The 17,947-nt window shown below is 37.8% G+C and overlaps 1 protein-coding gene across 3 annotated transcripts in view; it reads right to left on the minus strand.

The window, feature by feature from the left end:
* Positions 1–6,796, minus strand: part of ERGIC2 (ERGIC and golgi 2) — a 39,955-nt gene extending 33,159 nt beyond the window's left edge. For 2 of the 3 annotated variants that reach the window (XR_012420101.1, XM_045364929.2), the window contains exon 1: positions 6,736–6,796. The gene's annotated coding sequence lies outside the window, so the exon portion shown is untranslated. Of the gene's footprint in view, positions 1–3,829; positions 3,939–6,735 lie in introns of all 3 variants that reach the window. The other variant, XM_045364930.2, reaches the window with a different exon arrangement.
* Between the last annotated feature and the right edge of the window lie 11,151 nt (positions 6,797–17,947).

Raw genomic sequence — 17,947 nt, forward strand, 5'->3', positions numbered from 1 at the left:
TCCTCAGTCCTTATCTAACTACACCTCTGATAAAATACACTGCTTATCACTTCTTTTACTTCTTGAAATACTCTCTTAAGTGATATCACATTCCTGATTTTCATTCTACCTGGAAGACCCTCTTTGGCTTACTTTGCAGATTCATCTTCCTCTCAAGATTCTGCACTAGGTCCCCCTCTTAACCTCCACACCTTCCCCAAATGATGGCCCGTTCCTTCCATTTCAATCTGCATGTTGATTTCTCCCAAATCTTGACTCTCAGACCAAATCTCTCTGCAGATATGTATAACCCCCTGCCTTCTGTTACCTTTTCATTTGGACATTCCAAACACAATTCAGGCTCAACAAGTCCAAAAATGAATACTTTACCCTGTCAAAATTATTCCTCCTGTATCTCCTATCTTAGTGATAACACCATAAGCTCAACTACACAAGCGAGAAACATGGGTTACAGCCTTAGACTTAAGCTATTTCTAAATTTCTCTTAAATCTGCCTGTCTTCTCTTCTTCAGGCCCACTAAGAAATTCCTTATGTCCAAGTACATTCCCAGTCCCAACTGCCACAATCTATCACTACATTGCTTCAACAACCTCTAATCTTCAACCTTCCAATTCTCTCTATATACTATAATAATAATCTTTTTAATACATAAATCTGATCATGTAATATTTCTCTTCAAATCTTTGTAAAACTTCCCTTCCCACTACACTTAAGAGCTTGGATTCTATCCTAACATGTTTTACAAAGCCCTTCAAACACAAGGTCCTGCTAACCTCTCTTCAAATCCAATCCCTCACAGTCTACGTTCCAACCATACTAAATCACTTTCAATTCCTTAAATATGCTATTCTCTCTGCCAGAAATATTTTTTCTTCCCCCTACCCCAGCTCTACATTTGACTAACTCCTACTTACTCTTCAAGGCCCAGTCTACTCATTTCTACCTTGAGCGAGCAGGGGGACAAAAAACCTTTGCATGGTCTTCAAAGTCTATCTGCTTCTAGAACGTTGTACCTTTATCACACTATTTCTAATTGCTTCTTTTTCTGTTCCCCCCACTGGATTGTTAGAGCAGGAACCATGTCTAACTTGATCTTTGTATTTCTAATGCCTAGCAAACAGGTATTCAACATTTATGAGAAAAGGAAGGAAGGAAAATTTCCCAGAAACACCACAGAAGCACAGCTTTCAAATCACAGCAGTATGTCATACTTAGGTAAGCAAATATATAAAAATAAAAATAAGATCCACAAGAAGGATTTTTCTGTTGTCCTCTGTCCCAGGACCTAGAACAGTAGCCATCACATAGTCAGTATAACACTGTTAAATGAATAAAACAGTGAATTATATTTCTAAATGTTTCTATAATGCTATATTTGTATAATGAGCTTTCTAAATGCTCTTTTAATTTATATATAAGGATGAAGATATACAAGCAGCTAGTTTTACTAATCTCCTAATAATACATACAACCTATTCAACACTCCTCCCTTGAAAGTCTAGCTAGAATATATTATGTGGCTCCCTACACATCTCTAGCTTCGTTCATCCCTATTTTCCAGTGGATATCACTCTAGCATGGAGCACCCTAACCCTCAGCTACTCCACCAGTCCCATTCCTGAAAGCTCAGCACTAACCCACCCCCAAGAAATTCATTCCCTTTTGAATACTTGCCAGCCTACTGTAAAAGTCACTGTCTGGCATAAACAAGGTATCCAATAACTTCTAGCTTTTCTAAAAGAAATTGCTCTATCTGCTCTCCTTATAAAACCTGACTTTCTGTTGGTGGCAGTTCCATTCCAATCCTTACTCATTTCTGAGACTCACAGGTTACAGAAGTGTCATGTTTTACCATATTTCTCAACCGTGAAGCAGATACTATTTTTAATCCCACTTTCTGATGAGGAAATGAGTCACAGAACTGTCAAATAATTTTCCCAGGTTACATAGCAGGTGGTAGAACTTGAAACTATGCTCCAAACCACAGTGCACACTGACTAACTTCCATACTTGTTGCTATATTCCATTAACGTCGGAATATATTCATAATTTCCTTAATGACTTCAGCACCCAGATCATTCAATATGATTCTCCCCCATTACATTATCATCCTTTGGAATTCATGCTCCGATGGCATTCATCCTATAGCATTCATTCACAATAAAACCTTTTTACCACAAGCGCTTCTACTCTTGTGATCTCCATCTTAATTCTATGGAAAGCCACCCATGAGCGAGGTCAACCCTTAAAACTGTTCCACCTCTAAACTCCAAAACACACTGACTTCCCTGAGTAGGAACTATCCTTTAAACTCTTTCCTAAGATAAATCTGCCCTTCATTTTCACTGGTGTTCTCAAATCCTTTTTATCCTACCAGATACCCAATTTCATTGCTCCCATTCCCACTCTATTTGCTTCTCTACTCAGTGTGGTAAGCCAGTTTCAAAAATGTGTTTGGAAATACCTCAGATCATCAATCCTTGCCAGAAATCATTGCTGTTCTGTGACAAAATTTTCTAGTCACAGATAATGTAGAAAAGAACTTTTAAAGCTAAATTTATTCAATTTTAAAATGTGTCCTTTATTGTGAGATTATTTTCTTCCTTTTTGTGTCAAAACAGCCTTTCCTTTATGAAATGATAAAACAGATATAACAGAGGTTGTTTAGTTTTTGGCTGTCTTTATTCAGCAAAATTAAAAAATGTAATTCTAGATCAGATTCCTTTGACCACTGGTTGGTGCCGCTATTCACACCTTGACAATCTCCAGTACTATGTCTGTTTTCTCTGATGTCTCTCCTTAAACTGCCTTGAATATTAAAAAACAAAACAAACATAAATAAACTCCAGAAAGTCACTGAAAACAGCTGGAGCTAAGACAAGACAGTCGTCCCTCAGTAACCATGGGGTATTGGTTCCAGGACCTCCCTTGGATATCAAAATTCTCAGATGCTCAAGTCCCTGACATAAAATGGTGTAGTTTTTGCATATAACCTATGCACATCCTGTTGTATACTTTAAATCATCTTTAGACTACTTATAAAACCTAATATAATGTAAATGCTATGTAAATAGTTGTACTGTTTAGGAAATAATGAAAAGAAAGGAGTCTGTAAGTATTCAGTATAGACACAATACTTGTTCGGTAGGCATGCAATTTTTCCTTTTTGAATATTTTCAGTCTGCAATTGGTTGAGTCCACAGATGCAGAATCCACAGATATGGAGGGGTGACTGTATTTTGAAAAACTTCTTAAGACATAAGAGACTACCTTTCATGTTGGAACACAGACATTATCAACACTCAGTGTAAGTAAAGTCACACAGTCTACACTTCATCATTGTATCCATCTGAATATAATGAGACTATCAGATGCTTTACCAAAATTAAAATACAGAATTCATGAACTTTTTAGAGTCTCCCAATTAAGTTTAATTACTTCTCCAAAGAAAAATGAAGACAAAAGTTATTTCCTGCTACCCAAGTTTTGAGTTAACTTCTATTTTTAATATATATTTGGCAATATGAGAAAAATTTAATTGGTTAATACACATGGCCAAGGTGCGGTCTGAACTGTGTTAACTCACATCTTGATATGCTGAACAAGGTATGTTGAAGTCTCAACCTCTGGTATCTATGAATGGGCTTTATTTGGAAATATTTGGGTCTTTCAGATATAACTAATTAAGATGAGATCATACTGCATCAGGGTGCTCCAAAATCTGATGACTGGTGTCCTTTTAAGAAGGCCATGTGAAGACACACAGAAACACAAGGGAAAATGCCATGTGAAGACAAAGGCAGAGACTACAGTGATGTGTCCACAAACCCAAGCACAGTAAGGACTGCCCAGAAGCCAGGAAGAGTCAAAGAAGGATTCTTTCCTAGAGTCTTCAAGTCTTGCTGACACCTTGATTTCAGACTTCTAGCCTCCGGAACTGTGAGAGAATAAATGTCTTTTGTTTAAGCCTCCCAGTTTATGGTAAGTTATTACAGCAGCCCCAGGAAACTAATACAGACCATATAATTCAGGCTATCGCTGAATTTCAGAAATAAAAGGTAAAACTAAAACCTATCTGTAATTTTAAATTACTTGATCATATTGCATTAGAATACTTTACAATAAAAAACATTTTATAAGATAGCTTAGCTTTGCTTTACAAATACTAGATAGCAACCCCCCACCCCCCTCAATTGTACTTACTTTTACCTTAAAATTTGGACCTTTTACAACAGAGTTAAACGTTATATTTGTTTACCGCAACATAATTCAAATAAATCTAATGACATTCTAAGTGACAAAAAGGTTTACTTGGAAGCCAAGGAAGACAATATAAATGTGAGTTTATAATCAGAAAACCCTGATTACCTAGGCACTTACTAGTTGTGTGACAAGTGTGGAAAGATCCTCAACTTCTCAGAATCCTCTCTCTATAATTTTATTTTAAAAGATGGGGAGCAGGACATAATGGCTACCTCACAGTGTTTAATCAAGATAAAAATGAGGCATGTAATATCTATTTCTAATTCTCTGAAAAAAAGCAAAGATTTGTAGGATATTTGAGATTTAGTTGTTAAACTCTTTGAGGAAAGTGGGAGAGTTATCTGAGATTAGTTGATAATCTCCTAAAGTTAGGATGGCATGAACTGATAGACTAAAAGTTAAGAGAGACTATAGAGTGATAATAGAATACTCTTAAAGTGCCTAGAAGCAATGTGAAGCAAGGACAAATACCATCCTCCTCAAAGAACTAGATTATTTCTAGTTCTAGAGGAACTAGTTCTAGATTAGTAGCTCTCAATAAAAGTATAGAAAATTAAAGTTAAAAAGTGTTAAGGAAAAGGTCAGGGACACATGAAATATATTTGCAACAGAATGAATGTTCTCAAAAGCAACGAGTATGGGGTTAACAAGGCACTCAGAGGGTAGATCTGAGCCACACTACGATGTGACTACACAGAGCAGTAGAAAGGAAGAACTTACGCTTCTGTTATTAAAAGAGGATAATAATTTAAGAAAACAAGCAACTGGATGATGGGCATTTAAGGACACATTAACCACACCAATCAGAGCGTTTAATTAATCTGCGGTTCAGAAAGATATTACTTTAAACAGTATCTTCTTCAGTCTACATTTTGACTAAGTAACAAGGCAACATTTCTAACTACAGATGTTAGAAAATGAAAATAAAAAATAACAAGAGCTAACATGCATAGAGTGCTTACTGTGTGCCAGTTATTGTTCTAAATGCTTCGTATGTTTCAACACATTTAATCCTCACAACCTTCCTATAAGTTAGGTATTATTATTTCATTTGGCCGATGAGGGAACGAAGGCACAGAGAGGTTAAATAATTTGACCACTGTGACATTAAGAGGCAGAATTATAATAAATATTGGGAAACTGTTAAATAGGATTTTTAGCAGGCATTGACTGCCTAAAAGTAACTTCTAGTAAAGAAAAAAAAAAAAGCCACTTCTTTAACTTAAATCATCAACCCCCAAAGAAAGGAAATGTGTGGGTTGTTGTTGTTGTTGTTTCCCCAACTGTTGTTGTTCCAGAATAGGCCTGATTTCCTTCGAGAGATCTTTCAAACTTGATATATTTTTATGATTTGTACCAGGAAGCCATTATAACACGCAACTGTACACTAAAGTTCACTATTATTAAAAAAAAAAAAAAAAAAAAAATCATCCTCTCTCTATCCATCCCTGCACCGCCAACCCCCACCCTCCCACAAAAACAGAAATTTTTCCCTCATGTTTTCCACTAGAACTGGCATAATTACAACTTAAAGATATCAGCAAACAAATTAGGTAAATAACCATAAGTCTTTTTTCAGTGAACCATAAGTCTTTTTTCGTTCTTTATAATTGCGGTATACTACAGTCCAATGTATCAGGCTAGGCAATTAATTGAAATACTGAATTACAACTTCAAATGAATAAATCCTGTTTTAAACTGTAACTTTCATTGCTTCTGAAAACCAGTCTGGCAACATTTTAACAGCTATTATGTCACTTTGTCTTCAAGTCTCGGGTGAACTAAAATATCAAAGTTATTTAAACGTGTTTTCTCAAACAACGACCTGTCAACTCTATATACTACCGATAACCAAGGCTATTCACCACGAGTTGACACGTTGCCTTCGGAGGGTTTTCTGTGCGGGGGAAAAGTAGTGACAGTCGTACCTGTCTCTTAGCATCTCGCCCTCTCCTGCCCCTTTCTCATTTTCCGAGGCACTGTGCGAAACTCCTTTCAGGCGAGGCCAAGACTCTTAATAATGAGACAGAGGGCAACGTGCTGCCACGAATGTGGTATTTGTCTGAATGGGGGTAGGGAGTCTGACATCCGGGAGGACTGGGACTCGACCGACTGGGATCCTACCCGCCTGCGGACTGGAGAAGCCACCGGGGAACCGCGCAGTGTGAGAAGCAAAAGGTCAGAACCAGGGGCTATCGAGGAAGCACCTGAACTCCTTCGAGTTGCAAGACAGCACACGAGCACCCGGTCCTGGCAAAGGGAAGCTCCCAGTAGCATCTTTGCCTAGAGTCCTGCCAGTACCGCCCCCGGGGGAGGTGGAGAGGCTTCTCCGTCCGACCCGCTCTCCAGAGATCAATGAAGACAGGAAGCCAAGCCCATGACAGGCTCCCTGTTCCCTCAACTGCATTTATGCCCTAAGCAGCCCTGGAACAACTCAGGGAACAGCATCCAGCGGGGTTTCAGTATTTTACCTTGTGTTACGGTCCCAGCCTACCGCCATGTTTCACAGAAGCCCGGGTCGCCGGGGCTCCCGCGTACCCGGAAATACCGCGAGAACAAAAGCGACTATCATGGCTGAAAACGTCAGAAGAGAGACAATATAGGGTTCTCGCGATATTCCCTTTGCTTACGAAGTGCTTAGGGAATGAAGAGGCGTGGTTGAGGTAAAAGGGGCGTGCCTACACGGAAATGAGGTTGCAGCTTGTCTTAGGTGTAATCGCGCTGCCAGTTCGGTTCTGTTTCTATGGCAAGGGAGGGATTACTTTCCGACTGACACTTTGAGACTGCAGAACGAATCTCAGCTCCTCACACCGTATTTCATTACTAATAAGAGCGTTGGGCGCAGAAATTATCCCTAACAATCCTAATGCATATCACCCCTGCAATTGTTTTGTGCCCTCTTTCAGTTTTTGTGTCCTCATTTTCCCCTGACAAGAACATTTGAACTTCCTTTTCCGCCATAGGTAACGCTTTTTATTATTTGATCTGCGTTTTTATTGTCTTCCAGGTTTTAATATCTCATAAGAAAGTACATCTGTCTTCCTCATCTCCCTTCACCAACACCAACTATGCCTTCAAATATTTAAGAAAGAAAATTAATACCTCATCTTTTCCTATCACTTCATAGAACAGGAGTTAATAGAGGGGATTTTGGAAAGAATAGTTAAATGTGAATTCGTGGAGAGTAAACCCATTCTAGGTTCCTTTTCACCCATCTGTTACCAGATTTTGTAATCAAACATTGGGATTTAAATGTTCTGATTCATTGACCTAGAAGTCTAACAAAGGCATAATTATGACAAATGCTTATAATTACTGTTTAAAGGCTTTAACTGAGTTAAAAAAAAATCTGCGTATCCTCACAACACTCTTAAAAGGTAATACCAATATTTACCTGTTTTATAAATACGGAATTTGAGTCAAGGGGTAGTGAAGTGATGTACCCCAATTCAGACCGCTGGGAGATTCAGGGAAATCTTGATCACAATACTAAACTGTGCTTCAAAGGAAAAAAATCACATTGTTTTATGTAGTGAATTAACCTTTACTGAAATATTAAATTTCACTAAATTGAATATCCCCCAAAATAAGGGCTGATGAAAATTTCCAATGAATCAATTTTATTTTCAGACTTTCAGAGTTAGTCTAATTAAATCAACTTAAAGTTCTCACTTTCTTGACATGCTTAAGAAGTATAGTGTAGTGGGTAAAATCATAGACACTGGAGACAGGACTTTCTGGGTTAAAATTCCAGATCAGCAACTTACTAGCATGTAACCTTGGCCACATGATTTCATCTCTTTGTGCCTCCATTTGCTCGTCTGTAAAATGGGCATGATAATATCTCAGAGTTGTTATGAGGATTAAGTAAATTAATATACATCTAAAATGCTTTTTTTTTTTTACCTTTGCCATAAAGGCATCAGCAACTGTTCCTTCTTTGTGAGTGTGGGCTCTTGCTTGGATGGAGGCTGGCTGTTGTTCACTTAGTTACACCTGATCCCTCGTCTCCAGGATAACCTACTTTCAGGGTCACAACTATCCCATGAGAGCTGGATTTCCCGGTGCAGCAAAACTGACTAATTTGATCCTTCTTATTTAGAAAATAACTCACCATTTTCTAATCTACCCAGTGAAGAGGAAACTTAATTTCCCCTGAAGATTGAAACCTGATTAACTTTAAAAAGAAATGGATGCTTAATCTTGTGTTATCTGTGGCGTTACATCTGAAAATCAGTTTGCTTTAAAAAGTCCATTATGTATTACCTGCAGAAGATAGGTTTTAGACTAAGATTAAGAATTGTTCCATAACAACCTGCATTTAGTAAAGATGATCAAAAGGTGCTTTTGTGCAATTTTTTTCTTTCTCTAGTGTGAGTAAAAGTTTCAGCAAGTGAGCAGCAAAATTTGGATAAACTAATAAATAAATAATTTTGACAATAGAATGCCCATAAGCACCTCAAAGTCAGTACATCCCAAATACATTTTTCGTTTTTGTCTTTTTTTTTTTTTTTTTTTTTTTTGAGACAGAGTCTCACTCGGTTGCCCAGGCTGGAGTGCAGTGGCACAATCTCGACTCACTGCAACCTCCACCTCAAGCGATTCTGGTGCCTCAGCCTCCTGAGTAGCTGGGACTACTGGCATGAGCCACCACACCTGGTTAATGGTGTGTGTCTGTGTGTGTGTGTGTCCGTATTTTCACATGGGGTTTCACCATGTTGCCCAGGCTGGTCTGGAACTCGTGGCCTCAAGTGATCCATCCCCACCATGGCCTCCTGAAGTCCTGGGATTATAGGTGTGAGCCACCATGCCCAGTATCCAAGTGGATTTCATAATTTATCCTCAAATATATTTCTTCTCCTCTATGCCTAGAAAAGTCAATGGCACCATTAACCTCAAACTTAACCAGGTTAGAATCTTCTGTCTCTTCTCCTCCTTTTCTCTAGCTGCCAATCCCAGTGACCCACCAGTTCTATTCATGAGACTATTCCCAATCTCATGCTATACACCAGGCCTTTATTATCACTTGCTTCAACCACAGGTGATCGTCAGTGATACAGTCTGATTTAAAATTTACATTTTCAAACATTGTAGTTTACTCTTTCAAATCATTTTTATTTTTCATATGCCAAGTTGGGACTTAAAAGTCTTTTTTATTTTTTCTTTTTTTTTTCTTTTTTTTTTTTCAGACAGAGTCTCACTCTATCCCCCAGGCTGGAGTGCAGTGGCACAATCTCGGCTCACTGCAACCTTCACCTTCACCTCCTGGGTTCAAGCGATTCTCCTGCCTCAGCCTCCCGAGTAGCTGGGAGTACAGGCATCCACCACCATGCCAGGCTAAATTTTGTACTTTTAGTAGCGGCAGGGTTTCACCATGTTGTCCAGGCTGGTCTCAAACTCCTAACCTCAAATAATCCACTCACCTCAGCCTCCCACAGTGTTGGGATTATGGGAGTGAGCCACGGCGCCCGGCTTTAAAAGTCTTAAATCACTTTTTCACGTGACAAGTTTAGATTTCATAATCAGCTGATGGATAAATACTTTCAGTCCATGCACAGTCTGTGCCATCTGATACCTCCGTTTCAGCAAAGTAATCACTTCTATCTATAAAGCATTATTTGTGCAATATTTTAATATGATTAATAGGCTCAAATGAACCACAGATCTGTCAACTGAACTTGCAGTCTGGCCACTCTTGTAACAAATATTCACTGAGCACCTTTAATATGACAAATGATGTGCTAAGTACCAAGTACTTTGTCATAGTGACAAAGCAGACACTCTTACCCTCATGAAATTTGTACTACATTGTGGGTAAAAGGGGATCCAATAAATAATAAATAACCTCCCCAAAAATATATGACTATGGCTGGTGCTATTTATCTTGATAGGTGTTAGTACATGGTCTAAATAATTATTAATAATATATTACTATACGTATTTAACGTACTATAGCCCCAATATCTTTCAGTGCAAAAATACTCAGCTGAAATACATTTTTCATTCCAAAGAGTTATTTATATTAATTACAACCTTCTAATCTGGTGTTTTACTTTCCATTTCCAAATTTTCTTTCATCAATACTATCTGTTCTTCTTTGCATCGCAAATATATTTATTTCATCTATTTATTAGTATTTTCTATAATCTATAAGTAATTTCAGCTCCTTTTATATTTCTTAAACCTTTTAAATGCATAATTAATTGCATGCTAAAAGTGGATGAGGTTTTAAAAATAAGTGCCTAAGACATAATATAAATACTTTATTGTTCTCTATTACATTAAAAAGTGGTAACCTATTTAATTCACATGCTGTGGTCAAATTTTAATATCAATAATATGACACAAATAAATACTCAGAAATGCTGACACATCTTATCATCTGTAAAACTCAAATGTTTTCAGGGGTCATGAAGATAGCATACTTGTCTCATCCAAATATTTTCAAATTCATACTTCTTTAAAATGTTGTGCTGGACTCTGGAGACACAAACGTGGCCTTCCAGAGTGACAGGCCTTATAACAATTCTTGTAACAATTACTACTTTATTTTTACCTGTTAATATTTATATATTAATAAACCCAACTGAACCTAGGAAAATATCTAAGACAAGTACATTTGAGTATGTGTGTGCCTTCATGTGTGTGACTTTTATGTATATGATGAACTGTCTTAATTATAAAGAAAAGGAAAAAAACATGATGCTATGAGAAAAAAAAATGAACATTCAACTGAGCAGAGCAGAAGATATTTTTATATTTCCTGATATAAAATCTAACTTCAGTGTTGAACTAAAAAAGTGAAATAATTTCCATCCCAGATATGTGATACGTCTCAAAAGCCATTTTTATATCTTGTAAAAAATACACGAGCAGTTAAATAACATAAATAATAGGCCCTCAGAGGCCAAAAGTTTTGACTAAAAATTATGAATAAATATATACTGTACTGTTACTATTTACAGGATCTAACTTGACACATATTCTTTTTTTTAAAGTTGTATTTTGAAGCAAAAGATAAATATTGAGACAGCAATCATGAAGTTCCCCCGTGTCTGTCTGGGTCTTGAAGGGAAAGAAGCTCGTGAGAGACAGACATTCCCCCTTGCCTTACGTACACATTTTCATTAACTAGGCTTTGGGAGAGCAGATATGGTCAGAAACTGATTTTCCTCTAATGGAGGGTAGTTAGGTTGGGGGAACCCCATTAAAGATCTCAATCCTTTACACAGATTGGAGCTTCAGCTTTGGTATCACATTTGTCTTACAATGGTGATACTCTGTAACACATGTGATCCCCCTTCTCCCTCCCATAACAGTAGGCGAGGACAGCTGAGCCTTCATCAGGAGAAGCCATTAATATGCCTATCATAAGCCAAGTCCGTGCTCAAGTTACACATAGGAAACCATTAGAATCTTCCATTCTGGGGCAAGATATGGAAAACTATGAGGCTAGGAAATTAGTACCTTTTCTACATTTTTCTTTTTGTCTGTATGCTAAGCAAGTAGGCTTAATTCCATTGAACTGTGGTCTGTTTGGGAAGAATTAAAAAGATGTAAAGTTTAAAATGTGCCAGTGCTAGCAAAGGCCATAAATAACATTGTGGCTTCTGCTTGCCTTCCCCTGGGTCATCGCTTGGGGAAATCCAGCTGTTGTAGCATAAGCACACTTAAGAAGTCCAACGGAGAGGCCCACATGGCAATGCATCTTTTTGCTTCAAGCATTCCTGATGCAAAATATAAAATCACTCAGATTCCTGCCCCATAAGATGAGATTTATTTTCCTCTGGAATTTTGTACAACTTTGTCCCTGGTGTTCTTAAGTTTTACAATGTCTCTGACATGGGTCTGTCTTCATTGTTGTGCTGGGCATCAAATGGCTCCTTGGTATAGCAACTCATGTCCTTTGGTTCTAGGAAATTGTCCTCATTTGTTTTCTTGATACTTTTCTCCCCTCCACTTTCTAGGCCTATCTCATAATTGAAACTGCTACTATTGTTATACAATGTTAACTGGAAGAAATGGAAAAAGGACCGCAGTGAAATAATTATCCTTTTTGCTTTATACAACTATGATATTGTTTTTAATTAACACTATTTCTTCTTTTATTTCTAGAATATATGACAAAAGTAAAATTAAAAGCAAGGTATGGCCAGGCACGGTGGCTCATGCCTGTAATCCCAGCAGGCATGAGCCACCAGCTTGGGAGGCTGAGGCGGGCGGATCACCTGAGGTCAGGAGTTCAAGACCAGCCTGGTCAACATGGCGAAATCCCATCTCTATTAAAAATACAAAAATTAGCTGGGCATGGTGGTAGATGCCTGTGATCCCAGCTACTCAGGAGGCTGAGGCAGGAGAATCGCTTGAACCCAGGATGTGGAGATTGCAGTGAACTGAGATGGCACCATTGTACTCCAGACTGGGTAAGAAGAGTGAAACTCCATTTCAAATTAAAAAGAAAAAAAAAAAAAAGCACGGTATAATAATTAGAAATGTGGTAGAGACTTCTGGTTGCCTATATGAAAACTCTCCTCTCTCTTTTTTTTTAACACCAGAATCCTAGACATTAAACCCAAATGAAGAACTTGGGATTCCCAGACTTGGCAAAGCCATTTGTCCCCTTTTCTCCTTGAACTTCCTCTTCTCCCTGCTTGGAATACGATATGATGACTTGAGCTCAGTAGCAATTTTATGATTTGAGAATTGAACTCATAAATTGAAGATGGTGGAGGAGAAAGACAGAAAAAAGCCTTAGGCCCTCAGGATAATGTAGAACTGTCCACCAGCCCTAAATTTCTGGCAGCTAGACTTAGTTTAGGTAAGAGAATTACCTCCTAAATCCTTCAAGCCGTTGTAGTCAGTTAAAGAGTTAATCAGCCATCAGCAGCCAGTTCTTAATGGAGTCAAGGAAATCTGTACTTTTTTTAAGCTCTCTGAAAACAGAATCTCCTTGTTACATACACATCTTATTTTTACCTCCATACATTTTCATTCACATGTTTAAGTGTGTGAATGAAACCAACCCAGTTACATTCTTTCCATGCTTCTAGTCCTGTCTCCCCAGTCAAAACTCCATGCTGTGTTTCCTGTGTCATCCTCTGAGAACTTTTATCAGCAGTGTGGTATGGTGACTAACATCATCAGTCAAACAAACCTATGTGCCAACTCTCCTCTGAAACCAGTTGTTTGATATCAATAAGTCACTCAACCTCTCTAAGCTTCCATCTCCTCATTGGTAAAATAGGAATGATAATGACCTTCTCATACAATTGTGCTTGGAATTAATATTTGTAAAGTAGTCGGCACATTGAAAGCTATCGGATAGCCAAATGGAAGATCCTCACTCCCCAATTAAATCCTTAATTGGAATTATGAAAACAATTATTTGGTAAAAATTGGAGACATAAGAAAGAATTGAAAATACTATATGCTTGTATAGCAAAGCTTAATATATTAAAATAAGTCTTTCTCCAAGTAACATAAGATGGACACAGCCTCTGCTTCCCACACAAGTTTATTGCCAGGTTTTGACTACCTTCAAATATTATAATCTAATCTGAAGTTACCCATGTTAATAAAAACTTCTGTTAGAGTGAAACTAAGTAAAAGTTCTGTACCTATTCCTTTAAAAACCTTTACTGATTAATAAATTTCATACCTATAAGATTCCCCTATTGTAAGTCTACAATTCAATGATTTTTTAGTAAATTTATAGTTATACAATCACCATAATTCAAATTCAGAACATTTCCATCACCCCCATTTTATTTCCTGCTCTCACTGAAGCCCTAAGTAATTACTACTCTGCTTTCCTTGTAAATTTCTCTTTTTATACATTTAAGTGGAATCAATATTTGTAGCCTTCTTTCACTTGACATAATTTTGTGGCACACTTATATTTTGTAAAGATTTTTTAACTTTTTTTTTTTAATTGAGACAGAGTCTCTACTCTGTTGCCCAGGCTGGAGTACAGTGGCATGATCTTGGCTCACTGCAACCTCTGCCTCCCAGGTTCAAGCCACTCTCCTGCCTCAGCATCCCGAGTAGGTGGAAGTACAGGCACCTACCACCACTCCAGGCTAATTTTTTATTTTTAGTAGAGATGGGGTTTCACCATGTTAGCCAGGCTGGTCTCGAACTCCTGACCTCAAGTGATCCACCCACGTCGGCCTCCCAACGTGCTGGGATTATAAGCATGAGCCGCCATGCCCAGCCTTAACTATTTTTTTTTTTTGTTCAGAAAAATTTTAAAGGACTCAAATGGGAGGAAGAGCCTCTTTAAAAGCTTCATTTTAGGAAAATACATAAGATAATAGATACAATTTATTGGAAGTTTACTAGGTGCCAACTATCATTTATGAGATTTAAATGTAGAAACTCCTTTACCTTCAGAATATCCCTATGAGTAGATTTATTACCTCCACTTTATAGAGGAAGAAACAGAAGTACAATGAGGCTAATTTCCCCAAAGTTATAACACTACTTAATGGTGGAACTGGGATCCGAACCCAAGAACTCTGACTTCAGAACCAACACTCATAATCCCTATGTCCAAAGGTTATTAACAGTACATTCAAAATATTTGAATGAGATTAGTTTTAATGAATAAATGAGCTAAATGGAAAGGCCAAGTAATATCTCACTCCTAGAAGATACACAAACACATTTAAAACCCTTTTCTCATACAAGAGAGTAGACGGTAGAAAGTGTAACTGCTAATGTTAACAACTAGGCTCATTGTTACAAATGACATCAGTAACCACAAGTCACAGTGACACTTTGGGTTTTCTAGACATAGGGAGCTGCAAAAGAATGTAAGGGCTTAATCCTCTGAGCATGTGAGGAACTTCTAAATACCTGGACAAGAGGAGAACAGATTCCAACCTGAGGAGCTAGTGTTAAAAGAGGCTTTAAGTATTTCATGTTGTGTAGTATTTTATATATGCAGAAGTATATGTAAATTACAGAACAAGATAATAAATATCTGTGAGACCACCATCCAGCATAACTAGAAATGGGTAACATTGCAATGGCTCCTGTGTGACTCTTCCAGCCTATTCCACTACCTCCCCACAGCTCTGGTGTGATAGCATTGGCTTGCCTTTTTAAGCCTAAACAAACGATTTAATTTTACCTGTTTCTGAGCTTCATGTGCTGTCTAATTTTCTAAACTTAGTTTTTAAACTCAACGTTGTTTCTAAGATTCACCTAAAGAGTCTGTGGACTATTGTATTTTACTGCCATGCAAGCATTATCCTATTTTGTTTATCCCATCTCCTGTCATAGACATTTGTAATTCTGACTTTTTGTTGATGTTCCTATAAACATGCCTGTACATATCCAATGGTCCATGGTCATATCACTTTCCTGCAGGACACTGGTCTCAAACCTGGCTGCACATTAGAATAGCATAAGGAGTTTGTTAAATTATTCTTCATGCCCCAGATATGTACATTTAATTTTATCCATGACTGAAGACAATGCTGTAGGGTATATACCTAGAGACGAACTTGTTGACTGAGAAGACACTGTTATCTTCAACTTTACTGATGTTGTCTGAGTTTTCCAAAGCTGGAGTACCTAATTATACTTTCTCACCAGAAGTGAGGAGAGTTCCTCTTACTCCACATTCTCATTAGCTGTTGATATTGTCACCCTATGCATTTTTTTGCCAAGTTAAATAATTAAAATGGCATTGTTGACTCCTTCAGTATTGTTTTATTAGTCTGTTTATTTTTCTCTGCGGCAATACCACCCTGTTTTTTTGTTTTTTTTTTTTTTTCTTGAGATGGAGTCTTGCTCTGTCTGTCACCCAGGCTGGAGTGCAGTGGCATGATCTCCGCTCACTGCAAGCTCTGCCTCCCGGGTTCACACCATTCTCCCACCTCAGCCTCCTGAGTAGCTGGGACCATAGGCACCCACCACCACGCCCGGCTAATTTTTTGTATTTTTAGTAGAGACGGGGTTTCACCGTGTTAACCAGGATGGTCTTGATCTCCTGACCTCGTGATCTGCCTGTCTCGGCCTCCCAAAGTGCTGGGATTACAGATGTGAGCCACTGTGCCCGGCCCCACCCTTTCTTAATCACTGTAGTTTTACTTTGTGTTATTATAATCCTTCTATTTTCTTCTGCCTGTTTCAGAGTTTCGTAGTAACTCTGGACCCAGGAGTTATTTTTGTTGCCATTATTTAATAATTTGGTTAAAATTTACTCTTATACATACCAGTGGGAAATAGAAAAACACAAGTGCTAAATTGTGAATAATAAAGTTGAGACAAAGATGCAATCAGGAGATGGGCCAACGTTGTTAATCTTCAGTGAGAATAAGATGCTTACTAGACTTAAGTTGTTGACTATTTGTTAAATTGACAAGGAAAGTGTGAAATGTTGGCACTATATCATTGAAACACATATCAGAAAGAAAAGGTGAAGGGTTAGAGGAGATGAAGTGATGTAATTTATGACTTAAGAATGAACAAAAAAATTTTCCAATGTTCCATGTGACAGGAGAAACTCAGACTATGTGGAGTTGTTGATAGGGAAATAGCTTGTTACATAAGAGATGATGTATAAAACATAAATACTAAACTAAAACCAAGTCAACTATTATTTAAACCTTAAAACTTAGCTCAAATATTATATTCACCTATTCCTGCAGAAAATAGTAGTTGTTCCTTCCTAGCTGCTGCTTCTATAGCATGTTGAATAGTAGTTATCTTCGTATTTTTTTTTCTCTACTATAATGAGATTCTACAGATGAAAGCTTTCTCTTTCTAAGTGTCTCTATCTGGCACACAACAGGTGCTCAAGAAGGATTTTTAAAAATACATGAATAAAAATCAGGTTATGAGTTCTCTAAGAACTTTAAATTTGGCTATGTAACCGTTACATCATACATCAATTTACACAGTTAATGGCAACCTAGTACATATAGAGCTTCACATTAAAATACAAAAAGGAGCCGGGTGTGGTGGCTCACTTTGGGAGGCTGAGGTGGATGGATCACGAGGTCAGGAGTTCGAGACCAGCCTGGCCAACATGAAGAAACCCTGTCTCTACTAAAAATACAAAATTAGCTGGGCATAGTGGCGGGCACCTGTAATCCCAGCTACTTGGGAGGCTGAGGCAGGAGAATCATTTGAATCCAGGAGGCAGAGGTTGCAGTGAGCCGAGATGGCGCTACTGCATTCCAGACTAGGCAACAGGGCAAGACTCTGTCTCAAAAAAAAAAAAAAAAAAAAAAAAAAAAAAAAAAAAAAAAGAAAGAAAAGAAAAGGAAAAAAAAAATACAAGAGGGAGAGTGGTTCTTGGAAAGCAGGTCAAAGAAAGAAATAAAGTTTATGCCCCCTCATCAATTAAATTGACTTTCAACTAGAGGAAAAGTAAAACAGCTCTAAAAAAAGTAAAACATGGAAGAACTCTAAAATTATAGCCAAAAAGAAGCCAAAAACAGAACACCAAATAGCTTGTGACCCTCTTAGGGAAATCAGGCGGCTACTCTAGGTCAAACAGGGAGTGCTAACCTTGCACCCTTTGCTGAAGCACCTTGAGAGCATCATCCTCTCAGGGCTCAGAAAACAATGCCCCAAAATGAAGGCCTTAGAAGCAAACATTTCCTGACCTTCTCCTGCTCTCCAATTTTTCAGTCCCATTCTCCCCATAATAGCCATAGAAATTAGGAT

Source organism: Macaca fascicularis, chromosome 11 (genome assembly GCF_037993035.2).
Source record: "Macaca fascicularis isolate 582-1 chromosome 11, T2T-MFA8v1.1".
NCBI lineage: Eukaryota > Metazoa > Chordata > Mammalia > Primates > Cercopithecidae > Macaca > Macaca fascicularis.